Source organism: Piliocolobus tephrosceles, chromosome 3, assembly GCF_002776525.5.
Source record: "Piliocolobus tephrosceles isolate RC106 chromosome 3, ASM277652v3, whole genome shotgun sequence".
Taxonomy (NCBI): domain Eukaryota; kingdom Metazoa; phylum Chordata; class Mammalia; order Primates; family Cercopithecidae; genus Piliocolobus; species Piliocolobus tephrosceles.
The window spans coordinates 16509147-16527124 of NC_045436.1; the positions used below are offsets into that span (position 1 = coordinate 16509147).

The following is a 17978-nucleotide window of genomic DNA, read 5'->3' on the forward strand; positions in this document are numbered from 1 at the left end:
CCAGGCCAGCCCCTGAGGTTCCAGATTCCAGGTTCCAGGATGGTACCTACCTGTGGACTGAGCGTCCAAGTCTTTCCCAGCACCAGGCAGGATCCTGCAGCCCCAGGCTCTAGGCCAGCCTGGCAGGCTCAGTCTCTGGACCTGCCCCACCACTAGGCCAACCCCAACAGTCCCATTAGCCCCAGACTTCAAGCCCACCCAAGCTACCAAGCTGGCCCTGAAGCCCTAGTCATGAGGTCTGCCTCTGCAGGTATAGGCTCCGTACCCACCCAGCACCAGGCCAGCCTCTATGACCCCAGGTTCCACCCCGGGTTTCAGACCATCCCAGAGCCAGGTTGCCCTACACAGCCCCAGACTTCAGACCCAGACCAATGACAGGGGCTGGGTCTGTCATTCAGCTGGCTAACCTGTCATTGGACTGGCTCTGAGTCACCAGGCTGGCACCTCAGGACACAGGCTTCAAGATTTCCCAGTGCCAATCTGGTCCCTGCAGTAAAAATCAAAGCATACCACTAGACAAAGCCACCTAATCATAAAAAAAGACAGCAAGAGCAAAGAACAAAGTCCTTGCTGCCCCACACTCCATCAGACCCAGGGTCCAGGCCTAGTCCAGCAGACCCTGCTGCCAAGCTGGCCCCCATGTACCAAGGCTCTAGGACCAACCCTGCAGACTCGGGTACCAAGCCATCCCAGTACGTAGTCAGCCTCTGCAGACTCACACTGAAGACCTACCCCAGGACCAAGTCAGCTCCTGTGGCCCCAGGCTTCAGATCAACCTGAGGATATGGGCTCCAGACCTACTCTTACAGATACAATGGGGATCCAAGGCTCCAGGCCCAACCCCACAGACCCAGAGACCCAGGTACCAGGCCCACCCACCTGCTGATCCAGGCACAAAGTCCAAGGGCTCCAGTAGCAAGTCTGCCAGAGGGCCACACCAGATGACCTGCTCAGAATCTTTTGATGAGCTGACTGGTGAAAGGCTTCCCCAGAAAATCCCAGTATGCAAAGACTGGAATAAGTCCTTACTTCTTCAAGTGCACAGATTATTAACATAAAGCAACAAAAAACATGAAAAACCAAGGAGACATAATACCACCAAAATAACATAATAATCTCCCAGGAGCTGCCCCCTGCCAAAGTGGAGATATATGAACTGTCTGACAAAGAATTCAAAATAATTGTTTTAAGGAAACTTAAATGCAGAGAAAGAATTCAGTAAAGTCAAGAAAACAATAAATGATCAAAATGAGAAACTTAACAGAAAAAATGAAAGTATCTTTTAAAAATCAAACAAATATTCTGAAGCTGAAATATACAAGAAGTTAAATGAAGAACGCAATAGAGAGCATCGGCAGCAGAACTGCTCAAAGCAGAAGTAAAAATCTGTAACATTAAAGGCAGGTTATTTGAAAATATACAGAGGAGAAAAAAGAAAGAAAAGGAACAAAGGAAGTTTCTGGGATTTATGGGAAACTTCAAATATTTGAACTGAATTGAAGAAGAGAGTCAAAGGCCCAGAGAGCTTATTTAAAGAAGTAAAAGCAGAAAACTTTCCAAATCTGGGGAAAGATATAAATATCCAGGTACAGGAAGGCCAACAGTCTACACTCAGATTCAATCCAAACAAGACTACACCAAGACATACTATAATCAAACTGTCAAAAATCAAAGACAAAAAGAGGACATGAAAGCAGGAGAAAAGAAGCAAATAACATATAAGGGAGTTCCAGAAGGACTGGCAGTAGACTTCTCAGCAGAAACCTTACAGGCCAGGAGAGAGTGAGATGACACATTCAAAGTGCTGAAGGAGAAAAAAGTCACCAACCAAGAATACTGTACCTGGCTAAGCTGTCCTTCAGAATTAAGGAGAGATAAAAGACTTGCCTAGACAAACAAAAGTTGAGGGAGTTAATCACCACTAGTCTTGTCTTATAAGAAACAGTAAAGGGCGTTCTTCAAGCTGAAAGAAAAGGATGCTAATTAGTAATATGAAAACATATGAAAGCATAAACTTACTGGTAAAAGTACACAGTTAAATTCAGAATAATACTGTGATAGTGGTATATAAATCACTTATACTTTAGCATGAAGGTTAAAATATAAACTATTTAAAAAATAATAGCTACACTGTAATTTGTTGATACACAATATAAAAATATAAATTGTGGCATCAAAAGCATAAAATGTGGGAGGAAATAGAGTAAAACTGTCGTTTTTTAATGCAATCTGAGTTGTTATCAACTTAAAATAGCCTGTTATAACTAGATGATGTTGTATAACCACAAAGAAAATCTATGGCAGATATTCAAAATTTAAATAATAAGGAATCAAGGCATAGCCGCAGAGAAAGTCACCTAATCATAAAAAAGACAGCAAGAGAGAACAGAATGAAGGATTTATAAAGCAACCAGGAAGTAGCGAACATAATGGCAATAATAAGTCCTTACCTATCAATAATTACCTTGAATGTAAATGGATTAAATTCTCCACTCAAAAAATATACAGTGGTTGAACGGATAAAAAAACAAGACCTGGCCGGGCACGGTGGCTCATGCCTGTAATACCAGCACTTTGGGAGGCCGAGGCAGGCAGATTACAAGGTCAGGAGATTGAGGCCATTCTGGCTAACACGGTGAAACCCCATCTCTACTGAAAATACAAAAAATTAGCCAGGCATGGTGGTGGGCGCCTGTAGTCCCAGCTACTGGGGAGGCTGAGGCGGAAGAATGGCGTGAACCCGGAAGGAGGAGCTTGTAGTGAGCCCAGATCACGCCACTGCACTCCAGCCTGGGCGACAGAGCAAGACTCTGTCTCTAAAAAAAAAAAAACAAGACCTAACTATTGCTGCCCACAACAGGTTCGCTTCACCTGTAAGGACACATAGACAGAAAGTAAAGAAATAAAAAAAAAAAAAAAATCCATGCAAATGGAAATCAAAAGAGAGCTATACTTTCAGGGTAGCTATATTTGTATCAGATAAAATATACTGTAAGTTAAGTACTGTAAAATGAGACAGAGAAGGTCATTATATAGTGGTATAGGAGACAGTTCATCAACAGAATACGTGTAAATATATATGCACTTAACATTAGCACACCTAAATACAAAAAGCAAATATTAATACATGTGAAGGGAGAGAAAGACAATATAAATTTGGCACAATGATAGTATGTATCTCATGGAGCTGCTGAGAAATAAAAGCAAGCAAATAGTCTATATTCAGAAAAATGATAGCTTTTATTAGAAAACACCAGGCAGTCTTAAGGGTCAGGTGGTATGGTCAAACAAATGCTATCAACGGCCAGGTACAGAAATCAGTTTGAGGTGGAGTGAGCAGATAAGGCTTCCTAGAGGAGGCAGGATTTGAACTAGACTGACAGCTAGATAAGGATTGAGGAGGCAGAAAGGAGTGAAGAGGGTTATCTAAGAAAAGGCAATAATATTACCAAAGTTAGGAAGACAGATCCCTCCTCCTCCTGCCCTTTTCAATGATTTCTCAGCTCCATGGCCACTGCAGACCTACATTAGAAAGCAACTTCATAGGCTCTTCTCCCTACAGTGTCCTACAAGTTTAGGTGGTCATGGTTTCTCTGCCTTTCATAATGTATGGTAAAGAGCTGGACCCGCAATAATTTGTACTTCTCTTTCAGAGAATTTTCATTCACCCTTGATATCTGAGTAAACTTCTTTAGAGCTATGCCATATGGCAGGCACTGGGGATAAACCAGAAAAATTACTTTAAATACTGTTTGATTCTCAGTTTTTAAGAATACAGAAGCATTTCCCTTTAGCAAAATGAAAACAACTTATTCAATATCAATATTGCTACAAAATAGCAATAATGATCATCAGAAAGAAGAAAAATCAACAAATACTATGAACTTCTAGACCACTACAGTTGTCTTAAGCAAAACCAGACTTCCTAATGAACAGTTCATAAAATCAGAATCTATTGTGTTTTCTTTTGGATAGATTTTCTTCTTTTCAGAAGTATAAGACCCAGGCATCTATTGACAAAAAGACTGTCACTTTTTCAAAACTTTAAAATCTGAGACATAAAGGTCTGAAGTTCTCTGCCTTCCTATTAAGGAAAGCTCACAACATAAGGGATGATGAAAAGATGTTTGCAGGGTTCTGGGCAACCTGGCCAAAGCATTATTGAGGCACTCCAAGCTAATTAACACAGAAGGGTATAGGACACAATCAGCAGTTACTAGAAAAAAAGGTGCTTTTTCTAAGAGGTCCTCTCTGATATCACCTGTTGCTCATCTGCTCTGAATGGGAGTTGGCATTTTCATTAATGTTAATACAATGTTGAATTGAATCCTGTAAACTGAAAATGACTTACTGGTTTGGCTCAATCTAGAAATAGCATATAACCCAATTCTCTTTGCTCAAAATAGATTATATTCTAGTTATACAAATAGCTGTGAACCCTTTCAAAGCACTTAAATTTTTTTCTTTATTTTTACCTCCATAAGGAAGCAAGGCATAAGGCAGCAAGGTGCAATGAGAACTGCAAGTGCTTGGATATTTATCAAATTTAAGTTTATATATTTGGACCTACCATTTCTCACCTGTGTGACTAGTTAATTCATTAAATTCATTTAATAACCACACCTTATATAGATAATGACATAAGCTGGCTTATCTAAAAACATACAGTAAAACACTATTTTTAAAATATTTGGCAGAAAAATGAAGGCCAGAAAATCAGGAGAAAAAAGATAAATACAAAATTCATTCTAAAAGGTCTTATGTAATTGTTAAAAGTAGGTTCAAAATACTGGCTTGGAATTACATGCATGTTAAATGCAAAGTAAAAAAATAGTAATTTACAAAATCGCTAGGCCACATACTTAATCTGAACAAATTTACTTGTGATGGATAAATCTCACAGATCTTGAAGGTTTATTGTAAGAATTAAATACCTCTATGAAAATACCTAGTGTAATCCCTAGCACACAGTAGCTATTCCATAAATGTTCTTTCTTTCTTTTCTCTTAATCTTTTCAGTGATAAATCTCTCTATTTTAAACTTAGGTTCAAAACTGGTATTTGAGAAATGCTACTCTAATCCTTTTCTCATTCAGAATATTACTTCCGTCTCACTGAAATAAAAAGCAGCACATAACACAATCTACAATATAAAATTTCAGGATTATAGGATCTTTGTACTACAAAAAATGGAAATGGCTGTATCTTGCAAAATGTATTTGCTGCAACATTCTTTATGATTACACATTCTCCTTCCACTCCTTAGCATACCCTAAACACTGGAAACACATAAATTTTAAAAGACAAAACTGCTGTTAGCAAGCTGTGGAGAATATGTGCCATTCAAATAACTAGAATAATATGGTCTTGCACATGGAATCCTAAAATAACATGGAAGAGATTGTCAGCTCTCTGATACTAGTGTGCTAATTAGGCTCCCCCAGAATAAAATGATATGTCAAGCAAGATTTTTTTTTTTTTTAAGAGTAGAATCCTATAGATTTTGGAAAGCAGTATCCAAGAACAAAGTGGTCTTAGAACATGACAGCATGTATGACATATACAGATAACTGAAAATAGTTCTAAACAGATTAATCTGAGTTGCTTTCTGCCTTCAACAGTCAAGGGAAAATGTGACTCTCTGTAATGGAAAGACCTGACATTTTCATTCTCTTGGCATAAAATTGTCATGTTGCAAAAGGTGACTGACTTTCAATAGGATGCAATTAGATTAATTCCAAAGTGCTGTTACAGAAGTTAGATATATAATTGGTTAGCTAAATGGCTTCTTCCATGCACAAATAGAATTTTAATAATTGCTTTAGCTTTATAAAAATCTTTTATTTATCTAAAATGGTTAGGGAATGGGTTCTTCAGGTCATGAATACTTGCAGCAATGGAGACTTTCTTATTCTATACATGGATTGCCAATTTTCTAAGAATTAGAAATCAATAATGTACTAAAACTATTCCAGGAAGACTTTAACTTTTGTTGACTCAGAAGGAACATGGTGCATCTTTTAGCACCTTAGGGTCATCGTTATGATAATCCATTTTTATTACAGTACTGTGGTTCTCATCTACCCTAATTATCCAGCAAATGGTTCATTGCAGATTCTGATTTGTTCCATCCTACCTCAACCCTGTTACCAACTATCACCACCCACCAACCACCACCCCCGCCCAAACTAGAAGACAACCAGAGATAAATCCTCAAGAAACTTCTTTTTAAGAGGGTGGTTAACAAAGTTAAATTGGGTAGAAAACAGATGAAGCAAGTTTTAATCTCTTTGCTGGGTAAGAATAGTGCCTACGTGGTGTGGGTGATCATGTGTAAGGCTCTGATGGGTAAACCTGTGGCCCAGCAGGAGGGCATGAAGACTCAGGCATCTGAGCTGGACCATGGCACTAAAAGATTACAGTGATGACAACTGTAACAATGATGATGGTTATGACAGGAATATCTCTATCATCATCTTCAATTTTAGCATATGGTCCTTATGTTCCAGGCACTGTCCTAACAACTTTGCATATACTAACAATCCACTGACAGAGGCACTAGGAATGTCCCTAATGTTCACATGCAGAGGTCAGTGGCTTGCCCAAGGTTATAAAGTAAGTGGTAGATCTAGGACCTGAACTTGGGCAGTCTGGCTCTAACCTCAGCCACTACAACATGCTACCTTTACCATGCAACTTATCACTCAGTCCCCTAGATGTCTTTCTTCTCCGAACTACTCTACTCTTTCAATGTAACCGTCATCTCTGTGTCTGGCACACAGCATCTAGCACATATTGCTCCATAAAGATTTACTACATACTCTGTATACAAAAGTTTGACTGAAATACTTCTTATATATGCTCTTTGCTCTTACTGGAACAGCTTTCCTCAAAGTGTGCTGTCAAGAACACTAATTCCCTTGCTTTTATCTCTGCATAGAACGTTCTGCCCGCCAAGATTTTTGCAAGGCCAGTTAACTTGAATTATTCAGATTCCAGCTCAAACATCACCTCTTCAAGAGGCCTTTTATGACCATCTGATCTAAAACAGGTCTCACTTCTCACCCAGAATACCTACACTGATTTATTATATTCAATGTATCCCTCATGATCTGGAACCATTATTTCAATCTTTTTACTCATCTCTCTCCCCCTCCCCTAGCCCTCCCTGAAGCAGCCTGTGATGGTGTCTGTGGCACACAGCAAGTCCTCAAACATTTACTGAAATAACACATGAATTGATGCCAATAGGTTATCATACTAAATAAATATTTTGTTTTCATATAAGTTTGTGAAACTCTGGGTTAGAGAAATTTAAATAAATTCCTTCAGGACTTTTCAGGCTTGTGAATCTTTAAGAGGCAGGTATAACAGCTTTTGCCAAACTTATCTGGTCATAGAACTTACCTGGCCACAGGAATTTTTTGTATTTGTAATGGATCTCCTCACAGAAGGACACTCTGGGAAGGGCCATATAGAGATGTATTAACTATATGAGAGGCTGTTGACAATGCTTTATTTAAGAAGTGCTCTTCTCCCCAGACTTTTCTTCACTAAAGAAACAATCCATGACGGGCGCGGTGGCTCACGCCTGTAATCCCAGCACTTTGGGAGGCCGAGGGGGGCAGATCACGAGGTCAGAAGATCGAGACCATCCTGGCTAACACGGTGAAACCGTGTCTCTACTAAAAATACAGAAAAAAAAAAAAAAAATTAACGGGGCGTGGTGGCGGGCGCCTGTAGTCCCAGCTACTCAGGAGGCTGAGGCGGGAGAATAGCCTGAACCCGGGAGGCGGAGCTTGCAGTGAGCCCAGATGGCGCCACTGCACTCCAGCCTGGGCGACAGAGCGAGACTGCGTCAAAGGAAAGGAATGGGGAGGGGAGGGGAGGAAAAAGGGGAGGGGAGGGGAGGGGAGGGGGGGGACAGGGGGGGGGGAGAGGGGGGGGGGGGGGAGGGGGGGGGAGGGGAGGGAACAATCCAGGTAAAACCGAGTAAAGCTAGCTGCATCACCCTTGCAGGGGTTTAAATGCAGCGTAATGCATGGTTTACAGGTTTTAATTCCTGGCCTCCCTACCTGCCCTCATGGCAGCCCTAGAAGAGGGGCACAATCTGCATTTTACAAACCAGGAAAGTGAGGCCGTGATCTGTGAAGTAATTCACCCAGCTAATTCACCACCCTAATCCACCCAGCTGCCAAGAGGATGGACCAGAACTCAAATTCACAACCTTCTGGTCCCAAAGCCCATCCTCCTCCCATTACTGAACCCCACGTCTTTATCCCCCCACTTCTCTCCAACCACAGCCTGGACATCCCTGGGTCTGGGCTTTGGGATGACCCTGAGTGAGATGTGGCCGCTTAAGTTACAGCAGAAGTAGACGACAGCACATTTCCACCTCCACTGAATGTGTTTACATTGCTCCTTGTGCCATTCAAACAAGAACAGTGATTACAGCTTTTCTTAATAACCAACAACACTAGGTACTATGGAATCTATGCATCAAAACAAAACAGGAACATCTCTGATTACCAGTAGTATAACCATTTTCATACCTTTACTATGTAAGATTTCAGAAAGAAGAGAAAGATCTTTTTCCCACTGCTGAATTAAGTTGATTAACAAGTAAATTACTTTTTATCATAAAAGTCCACTCTAGGGTGTATAAAACTTATCCCCATGCTTTCTTTTCCTTCATATACATGAAATTTCTTTACTCTTTTTAAAAGAACATAGCTCTAAATACTACCCTTTTAATGCAATATAAATTTATCTTTTAAAAAACTTCAGTTGTAGAAATCCTGCAGAGCATCACTATTTTGCTTAAGAAAGAAAAATAATCTCAGTGATGAGTCTGGAACTCTGAGGTTACTTTCCAGAACTTGCACAGAGAAGGCATTCATGGAATTAGATATCTACTACCCACATCCTGACAACCCCAAATGATAGTTCCTTCTGTTTACCTGTCAAAAAAAAAAAGAGAGTCTAAAATTTTCACCTTCTCTGAAACATGTACCTATCAAATGTACCTCTGGATGTCTGGGTAAAGAACCCAAATTTTATATGCATTAAACTGGCTCTTTAAGCAACAGAAATAAAGATAACATTTAGGACACAAAGAAAAATCCAAATGTGCAACTGTCTCTGACGTTAGGCCCTTATTACACTATTGCACTATAGTCATCAAACCTGTTTTCATGACAATAATCTTCATGTTACCCAGAAAACCAAACACCGCATGTTGTCACTTATAAGTGGGAGCTGAATGATGAGAACACATGGACACATGGTGGATAACAACGCACAATGGGACCTGTCTGTGGGGGCAGGGAAAGGATCAGGAAGAAGAGCTAATGAATGCTGGGCTTAATACCTAGGTGATGGGTTGATCTGTGCAGCAAACCACCATGCCACACGTGTACCTATGTAACAAACCTACGCATCCTTCACATGTACCCCGGAACTTAAAAGTTGAAGAAAAAAAATCTTCACGTTACCAAATAACAGTGCCTTATCCCTGCTCCAAATTCCAAGTTCTTTTTAGAAGGTACTATAGAATATATAAAATGCTTCCATTTTAAACAGCTTAAAATACATTCTGGGCCAGGCGTGGTGGCTCACGCCTGTAATCCCAGCACTTTGGGAGGCTGAGGCGGGTAGATCACCAGAGGTCAGGAGTTTGAGACCAGCCTGGCCAACATAGCAAAACCTCGTCTCTACTAAAAATACAAAAATTAGCCGGGTATGGTGGCAGGCACCTGTAATCTCAGCTACTTGGGAGGCTGAGGCAAGAGAATGGCTTGAACCCAGGAGGTGGAGGTTGCAGTGAGCCAAGATTGCGCCACTGCATTCCAGCCTGGGTGACAGAGAGACTGTGTCTCAAAAAAGAAAAAAAAATTCCAACTTAAAATTCCCTTCTCTATTAAAATACGAACTAGAAAATTGTTATGTAATTTTGTATTGTCCAATTGTTAGATTTTTTCCCCCTATTAATTAGGGAATTTGAGAGTAAGTATCTCATCCACATCTGAAAGCAAGTAAAGTAAGCAGCTGAAGTTATTAGTCATGCCCGTGTTAACTTGAAGACAGTTATTCTTTTGACTGTATAATATTAATAAGAGGCATGTTTTAGTTTTAGGTTTTAAATTGTTAATAGAAACCACATAGTGATACGTGTGTGCACTCTCTTTCCTCACTATTAACTCCCACATGCCAGATCTAGTGTCTTCACCAAGAGACTATGCACCTGAGTAAACCAAGTGTAAATTCCTTTACCTGTCTCATAGAAGTCATCATCTTATCTGATTCACTGTAAGCATGGAAAAGAACAGAAGTTCTTGACAGTAATTATAGATTGTCCAAGGAGATAAGCCAGGTAAGGACAACTCTGCTCTTACTTTGAGAGATTACCTTCAGGATCTAGTGTTCCTAGAGAAGAAATATGTTTTGGGGTTATACTCAGGTATTATTGGCAACTAGGAAGTACAGTGTTTTTTAATGTCACCTTTGTTCCTTTTCAGGATGACCCTAAGATCCTAGAGAAATTAAACAGTCAAGTTTTCTTTAGAGAAGATGGAGAAACAACTCAAGCTTTTACAGGTCTTCTAAATGGAAGGGCATTAGACTCCGAGAACTGTTTCAAATGTGAATTGCACTTTAAAGTAGCCTAGACACAGAGTCAGTCACTCAGAGCCCCCTTCAGGCTTTGGAAGACTGTTCTTCTTGCGTTTATAGGTCATTTTGGTACTTTTTCAGAAATAACTAAATTTAGCAACATGAAAAATAGTCACAAATACTTACAGATGAAGATGAGGAAGTAGAAATAAAAGTTCAAACATATGACAGACTTGTTTAAGGGCACTTCATCAGGAGCAAAACACTCAATATTAATTCCAAATTAATATTTTGGGTCTTGAAATTAAAGGAAACAAATGGCTTTATAAAGAGTTTATGTGTGTGTGAAACCAAATCTTATGAACAAGTTATTATTAAACTAGCACTGAAAAGTAACATCTGTCACTTACTCACTGATCCTAAGTAGAAATTTAGCTAAGAAAATCTAAGCCAGAGTTTTCAGGTTTACAAAACCCTTCACTGATCTCTTCAACAGCAGCAAAAAGTGGAGAGGACATTTTCAGGATTCAGTCTGAATGCTACTATGGCTGAAAACCAGATTAAATTTATCTCCTATACGGCAAAATCCTAATCAGAGACTTATATGAAATCACCTCTGGAACAACTGCTTAGACTCAAAACTGATCATCAGTTTCATTTTATTATTAGTAAATTTCATCTCTCCTTTATTTGTGAACATGATAAATTCCTAAATTTACATTCAAAGCCACAGAATATTACTGCAAATGTGGACGTGTTGACAAAAAGCTTCCAACAGCTTTCCAAACATTTTTTAAAATGCAATATGGTGCATAATAGCCCTAGGGCAATGAGACAGAATTTCTGAGACGATAAGTAAATTGCCTACTTTAAATTTAAATTGCCCCTTTAAACAACCTAAGACATGTACAAAGAATGCCTCTGTATAAATGCTGTATGTTAACATGTTATATTAAATCTGACAATAAGAACCCCAATTAGTTTACATCATTAGTCTCCTTAGCCTACTATTATCTCTTAATGCTTTTAACTCTCTGTACCCTAAGCAAACACTTTTAAAAAGTAATATTTACAAAGCAATTAGTTGAGCCATTAAAGAAATATTTAATTGGTTCCTAGACTATCAAAAAGACTTTAAATCCCTTTACAAATAGGAAAGTTTGGAAACTAAAGTCTAATTGCTTTCACTATAACTACATAGCATATGAACAAAATTTACAGTAACTATATAGTAAGTAAAGCAATAAATTATTAGTATTGTCAACAACCAAATATATTTAGCCTCCTTTTTTTTAAAAAAAATAGTTTTTGGTACAATCATCTATTTTATAAGCCACTCGGATGCCTCCCTAATAACAGATTTATTTCAAATTCATTAATTTCACATTCTTTAGAAAGGAAATTAAAAATGAAAACCTTAACCACCCAAAAAAACTAGTTTTGGGATTGTAATCAAAGCAAACACACTACTCATTATTTGGGAGGTTGGTAAATGCCTTTTTCTCATTTGTTGCCTTCTGCTTTATCCCTTATTTACACAGAAATTTCTTCAAATTCCATACTATATATCACAGTTGATGATTCGTTTATTGTCAAAAATATCAACAAAAAGCTAAGTATCACTTTAAAAAACTACAGAAAAGTAATTTTATGGTTATACAAAAACACGCTTTGTCTTCTGTGAATGTGATGCCTTTAAAAAAAAAAAAAGTTGGGTTGAGGGGAGAGAGAAGACAGACAAGACACAAGGGCTAGGCAGCAACTTCATGTATGTGATTTGAGGGTCCTGCTCAAAAATCTCCCTTTCTGGCTTCCATGTGAATTTTCCATAACAGTAAATTCCTTTAGGGTAAAGCAGGAGATTATTTCTGTACGAAGTGTATGTTACTCTAGAATGACTTATGTACAAGTTACAGAAACCAATTTAAGCTAGCTTAAATAAAATAGTATTTGTTATAAGGCTTCAGGCCTATATCACAACCTAATCAGCAGGAAGAATAGGCAGGTCTCATGGCAATATTAGAAGGTCCTCAGGCAGAGGCAGAGGCAGAGTCTTTTTGCCTGTTTGTCCCTTTCCATATCATCTTTATCTCTTTTTCTGGAAAGAAAGTGAAAATCTACTTCACTCCTTTCTCTACAGACTGGCTTCCTTGGCAAACCTTTTAGGTTTTCCTCTCCCATAACTTTGCCTGGTATGTGACTGATGTGTAAGGAGCTGACCCTGCCTACCGACCAACTCTGTGCCATATCTAGTGGACAACACCACATGATTCAAAAATCCCAGGACAAATAACACAGTTGACCTAGCTTGAATACTCCTGTCCCATCAGCTATGTCCATGGAACAGGGATGAACCTTCCCACCCATGGATAGGGACAGAGAACTGAGAATGGGATGTAGCTTAAAATGAAACACATGTGTCTTACAATGTCCTGCTGAATTCAAATTTTATACATAGAGAGGATAATATTAACCACTGAACACAAACAGGAAGACTGAGGGAGAAAGGCTCAGGCAGGTGCATTCTGATGGTTTCCCAACAATTTACTTCTATAGCCTTTCAAGGCAACGATGATAATTCAAGAACTCGAGTGTACATATAAAGGAGACATGCTGCCTTCTGGTGGCATGGCAGCTGGGGCATCTTTCATTGTTTGGTGATTCTGATAGCTCTCCAGACTACCTTTCAGAAGTAGGGAGGACCCACATACAGAAACTAGAAATTGTTCTGCAAAGGACAACTTATATAAAAACACGGATGAGATGGCTTTCAGTTTGAAGATAAAGGTATTTTTTTAAAGGAACTTGTTACTTAAAAAGTTGAATATCTCAGCAATATGGCTGAAGTACAGAAAAATCATAATGGACAGGGGGAGGGTATATATCAAATACAAAATTCTGAAACAAAAAGGACCCCTTGAAGTCAAAAAAAGAAAGGTTTCAGGGCAAAGGAATAACACTTCTTTATACAGTAACTGGTAAATATACAGCACATGTCATCTTAATAATTATTTCTCCATGCCCTTTAAATTTGTGGTTTCTACTTGCTGCCCTCACCCACCACACACTACTCCACACACTTCTCCCTCAGCCTGGCAAAGTCCTACTTTGAAAGACAAGCACAAAGTTAATTCTCCTCAGACTTGCCTTTTTCCCCTTCCCAGATATGATCCATTTTATTTTAATATTTAACATACAATGTTAGTGTCTTCATATTCACCTTCTACCACAAACCAGGGTGTGACTTACCTGAGAACAGAGATTACATCTTAGTCATCTTTGTTTCCTCAAAGTCCAGTATAACAAAAGACACCTTAAAAAAAACCCACTAAATAGTTTTTCTATGAGTCACAGACACTAAAAACAAATTCAAGAAACGGTCATGGAAACTTTTGAATAATATATTCATAACAGATTTCTAAGGAAAGAAAGGAAACTCCAGGCTGCATCCTTACCTATGAGGATGAAAGGATAGAAAGCATGCTTTCTCACGTAAAAGTGACTTTGGTATATGTGCAAGACACTCCTCAAGACTGAGTAGACCACTCTTCTACTCAATCTTGTTCATCCCATCTGGCCCAGATCCACCTAATTTCTGTCACAGTACTGTTTGGCACAATATCTTCCAGCTGAACTTTCCAAAGGAAGACTTTATACCTACTACTGTGCCAGTGATTATTATCTTTCAGTTCCAAACTCACCTTTCTATATTTTGCTTTGTAAATCTGGCTCTAGAACTTTGTAAAAATTTCTTGCCAACAGCCTTCCCATAAGGCTTTACCAAACAGGGGACACTACACAGAAGCAGTAAGGCTGGCGGAAGAGACTTACATCCTTTTGCTTACTCACCATAGTAATTGGCGTAGTCCCAGCATTTATTCATTTATTCAACCCTACTCCTACTCCCCAAACTAGCCCCATTATTTTCAAGAGATACAACAGGCAGTCAGCCAGCCAAGAACTCCCCCATCCCACCCCCAGAGACCTGAACCCCAACTTGCCAGATGCTTTTCTGAGCTTCCAACTTTTGATAATCCCAACCTCTTCCTTTTATTGCCCTAGCCCTATCTGTACTAATTCTTCTTGGAGTCACTATCTGTGTGTTTCCTTAATATTTCCATTTTGCTTTTTTCAGCGCTCCAATATAACTGCCCACTGTAAGACCTACCTCTCAATGCTGCTATGCAAATCCACAGACTTTTGCTTATAACCTTCCACGACCCTGGAAGGTCTTTTCCATGGTTCCCTGACTGCCAACAGCAATGGGGTCTGCTAGTGATTTTTGGTAACAAATCTTTGCCAATTCCATGCCTCCTCTACATTTCTGATACAGGATACAGCTCAGATACGTGGAGTAGGGATTATTCTAGTTGGCAGAAAAAAGACAAAAGACATTGAATCTGTTAACAACCAAGCAAAGCAATAAATGTAGAATTTCAATAATCATCATAATCCAATGTTCAATAAACTTACCGAACACTAATGTTAAAAAGCACTGCTTGGTAATAATGAATGATTTTAAAAAACTGAAAGCCTGGCCCTATTCGCGTGAACCTGGGAGACAAGTCTGAAAAGAGACTTGAAATCAACAGTTAACCAAGTAATACAAAAAGTAAGAAATTTATGTTTGGATAATATCAGATTTATACTAGATACCAAGACCATGCTCACTGTGCTAGGCAAGGAGAAGGTGCAACTAATGAAAGTTAGCTACAAGTGACTTTTGACCCTTGCTTATACAACTTTATCATTTAAAAAATTATATGCTATTACCTTGTAGGAAAGACTACGATTCCTCCCTTTCTATCTCATTAGTTACCCACTCGCTAAAACCATTTTTAGCTATGCATATGGCCACCTAGAATAAAGATACTGAAAGTGATATATACAGGTGAAGAAGCAAATCCCTTCTGATTCCTTCCTTCCTACTGCTGCAATGTGGACATGGTAGTAAAATCTCAGACCATGTAGATGAAAGCAACTCTCCAGGAATGACAGAGTAACAAGACACAAGGGGCATGGATCTCTAACAATACCATAAAAGACTATGAAGTATTACCATTATCAGTTTGGGTATTTATGTAAGAGAAAAAACAAAAACTAACATTTTGGACGGTTGTTATAGTAGCCAAATCTATATTTTAATTAACATAAACTTCAAATATGTACTATCCCGTAAAGTTCACACAGAGTCAACAGAACCAACTGAGAGTTGAATCTATTGTTCAGCTTTCACGTATTTCCGTAAGGTTGGGATAGTGGTAGAAATATGTTTCCCAGCAGGCACCATTCAAAGACTTCCAGAGGCATTCGTGAACACTGAAGAGAGAGGAAAAATGTTCAAGACAGATAATGTTAATGTTGTACACAGAAGTCCCTTGGAGCAAGGGAAGAATATCCATGATTACTGCAGGGAGTTGCCAAAAGAAAAGGTGGTGCTTTCGGTGCACACTTTACTAGACTAATATTTTAAAGCACTTCAGTCTTGCCTATGTAGAAAAATTTACCCAACTAATAGACACAATATGGTTCTGGTGCTTGCAAAATGTTCTTGGAAGTATATTTGATTTGGGGGACATATTTTGATATTTCCATGATATGAAATGAGTGTCCAATAACTGAAACATAATTCATACACTGGGTATCTATTTCTGTATGAATAGAAATCTAATATGGGTTATACTTAAAACCATTTGACTCACAACTGGAGTCAAGGAACCACTTACTTTGGGGTTTCCTGCATAAAAGAAATTCCTAACTATAAATACTCAGCAGATTCATCAGGCTCTGTGGCAATGTAGCAAGATGGAGGTAACTGCCAAGCTGGAGTTGTTCTAGGAAACCTATTTTAACTATCAGTAGAATTTTTCTGTAATTGTGAAATACACTGTAAACACAAATCTTTTTTGATAAATAACCGCAAGATCAGTGAGATGTATTCAGATGGAAAACAGGAAAACAGTATGGGGAGCTTAAGTGCTGATATGAGTGTAAGGTGTTCACATGAGCCCCTTAAGTTTGAGGATTAAGAATGAAGTGCAGGTCTCACCAGGATTCACCACCAGGGAGACAAGGAGTATTTGTAAACCAAACAAAAACCACTGGAACACTTTAACCTCTCCCCCCAGGGCAGTAAGGCCAGCAGCAGACAGGGGTATAGTATAAAGTAGGGTGTTGAAGAGTTTAGGAACTCTACAGTATAAAGTAGGCTGTTGAAGAGTTTAGGAACCAACTGGGGAAACAGCCACATGCTAAAAGAGCATTACCATCATAATGATTATGTATAATCAGGTACATTATGTATAATCAGGTACATAATGAGGAACCTTGCTGAGGTCAGACATATCGGTGTGGACTCAAGTGGTCAGGAAAAACTTCAGAGAACAGGTAATCCTGAACTGATCTTGAAGGATACTAACATTTACACAGCTGGATGATGGCAAGATTTACACAGCTGGATGATGGCATGCTGCACATGAACACGTAAGGAAGGCCCCAAGGCAGAATTCAGCAAGTCAAGGCAGCCAGATTCCTCCCCTGAAGACGGGTCCATCTGTCCACAGCACTTTCTCTTCTCTCAGGACACTAAAGTTCTTTAAAGAAAACTAGATGTTCTTTAAAAACTGGATCAGTGACCAGGTCAGTTTGTGAAAGATGTGCTAAAATGCTGAAGTTTCTTTTCTATAGTACTTTTCAGAGCTTTTAACATACCAATGTATGCTGTGAAATCTGAGGGGATGATAAAATATGCAACACTTATCAACCTTACTGGTCCAAAACCCCTTTTAAAAGTAATGCCTGCTAATACACCTTGGTTTATAGAACACAGTTCAGGAAGTGCTACTTGGTGGTACTGAATCCCACCTGAAAAGATAGGCTCTGCAGTCAGCCTAGATTTGAACTCTAGTTGTTATCTACAAGACCAAGTGACCTTGGGCAAGGTATTTAACTTCTCTAAGCCACAAATTTCCCCAACTGCAAAATGTCAGAAGATTAAATTAAGGATGTAAACATACCTAAGAGTTCAGTATAGGTTACTTATTAGTATTTGATGCTCCATTTTCAGACTAGAATTTGGCTCCCCACATGGGTGGGGAGTGACTGTGCTGACCTGTTGTATTAGTATATAAGTATAAATAAATGCATAATGTCTGTATTTATTTAAGATGCAAACACATGGAAAAGAAGAGCCCTATCACCTCATAGTGAAATAAGTGTAGTCCAACTACGCAGTGACTAAAAGAAAGGGTATTGTTTTAATTTTTAAATATTCCTAATATGAAGGAAAATGAGAAAATCCTGGAGTGGCTGAGTTGCGTCAGGAGAAAGAAAAGAGAAATTATGCTTCACGACACACACACTATAGG

General features: G+C 38.9%; 1 protein-coding gene across 4 annotated transcripts in view; it reads right to left on the reverse strand.

The window, feature by feature from the left end:
- Positions 1-17978, reverse strand: part of GALNT7 (polypeptide N-acetylgalactosaminyltransferase 7) — a 150835-nt gene that overhangs the window by 113611 nt on the left and 19246 nt on the right. The window contains exons 1-2 of one of the 4 annotated variants that reach the window (XM_023229099.3): positions 7408-7653; positions 1843-1963 (exon numbers count right to left, since the gene is read on the reverse strand). The exons of 2 other annotated variants lie outside the window; for them this stretch is intronic. The gene's annotated coding sequence lies outside the window, so the exon portion shown is untranslated. Of the gene's footprint in view, positions 1-1842; positions 1964-7407; positions 7654-17978 lie in introns of those variants that run through there. One more of the 4 variants, XM_023229105.3, reaches the window with a different exon arrangement.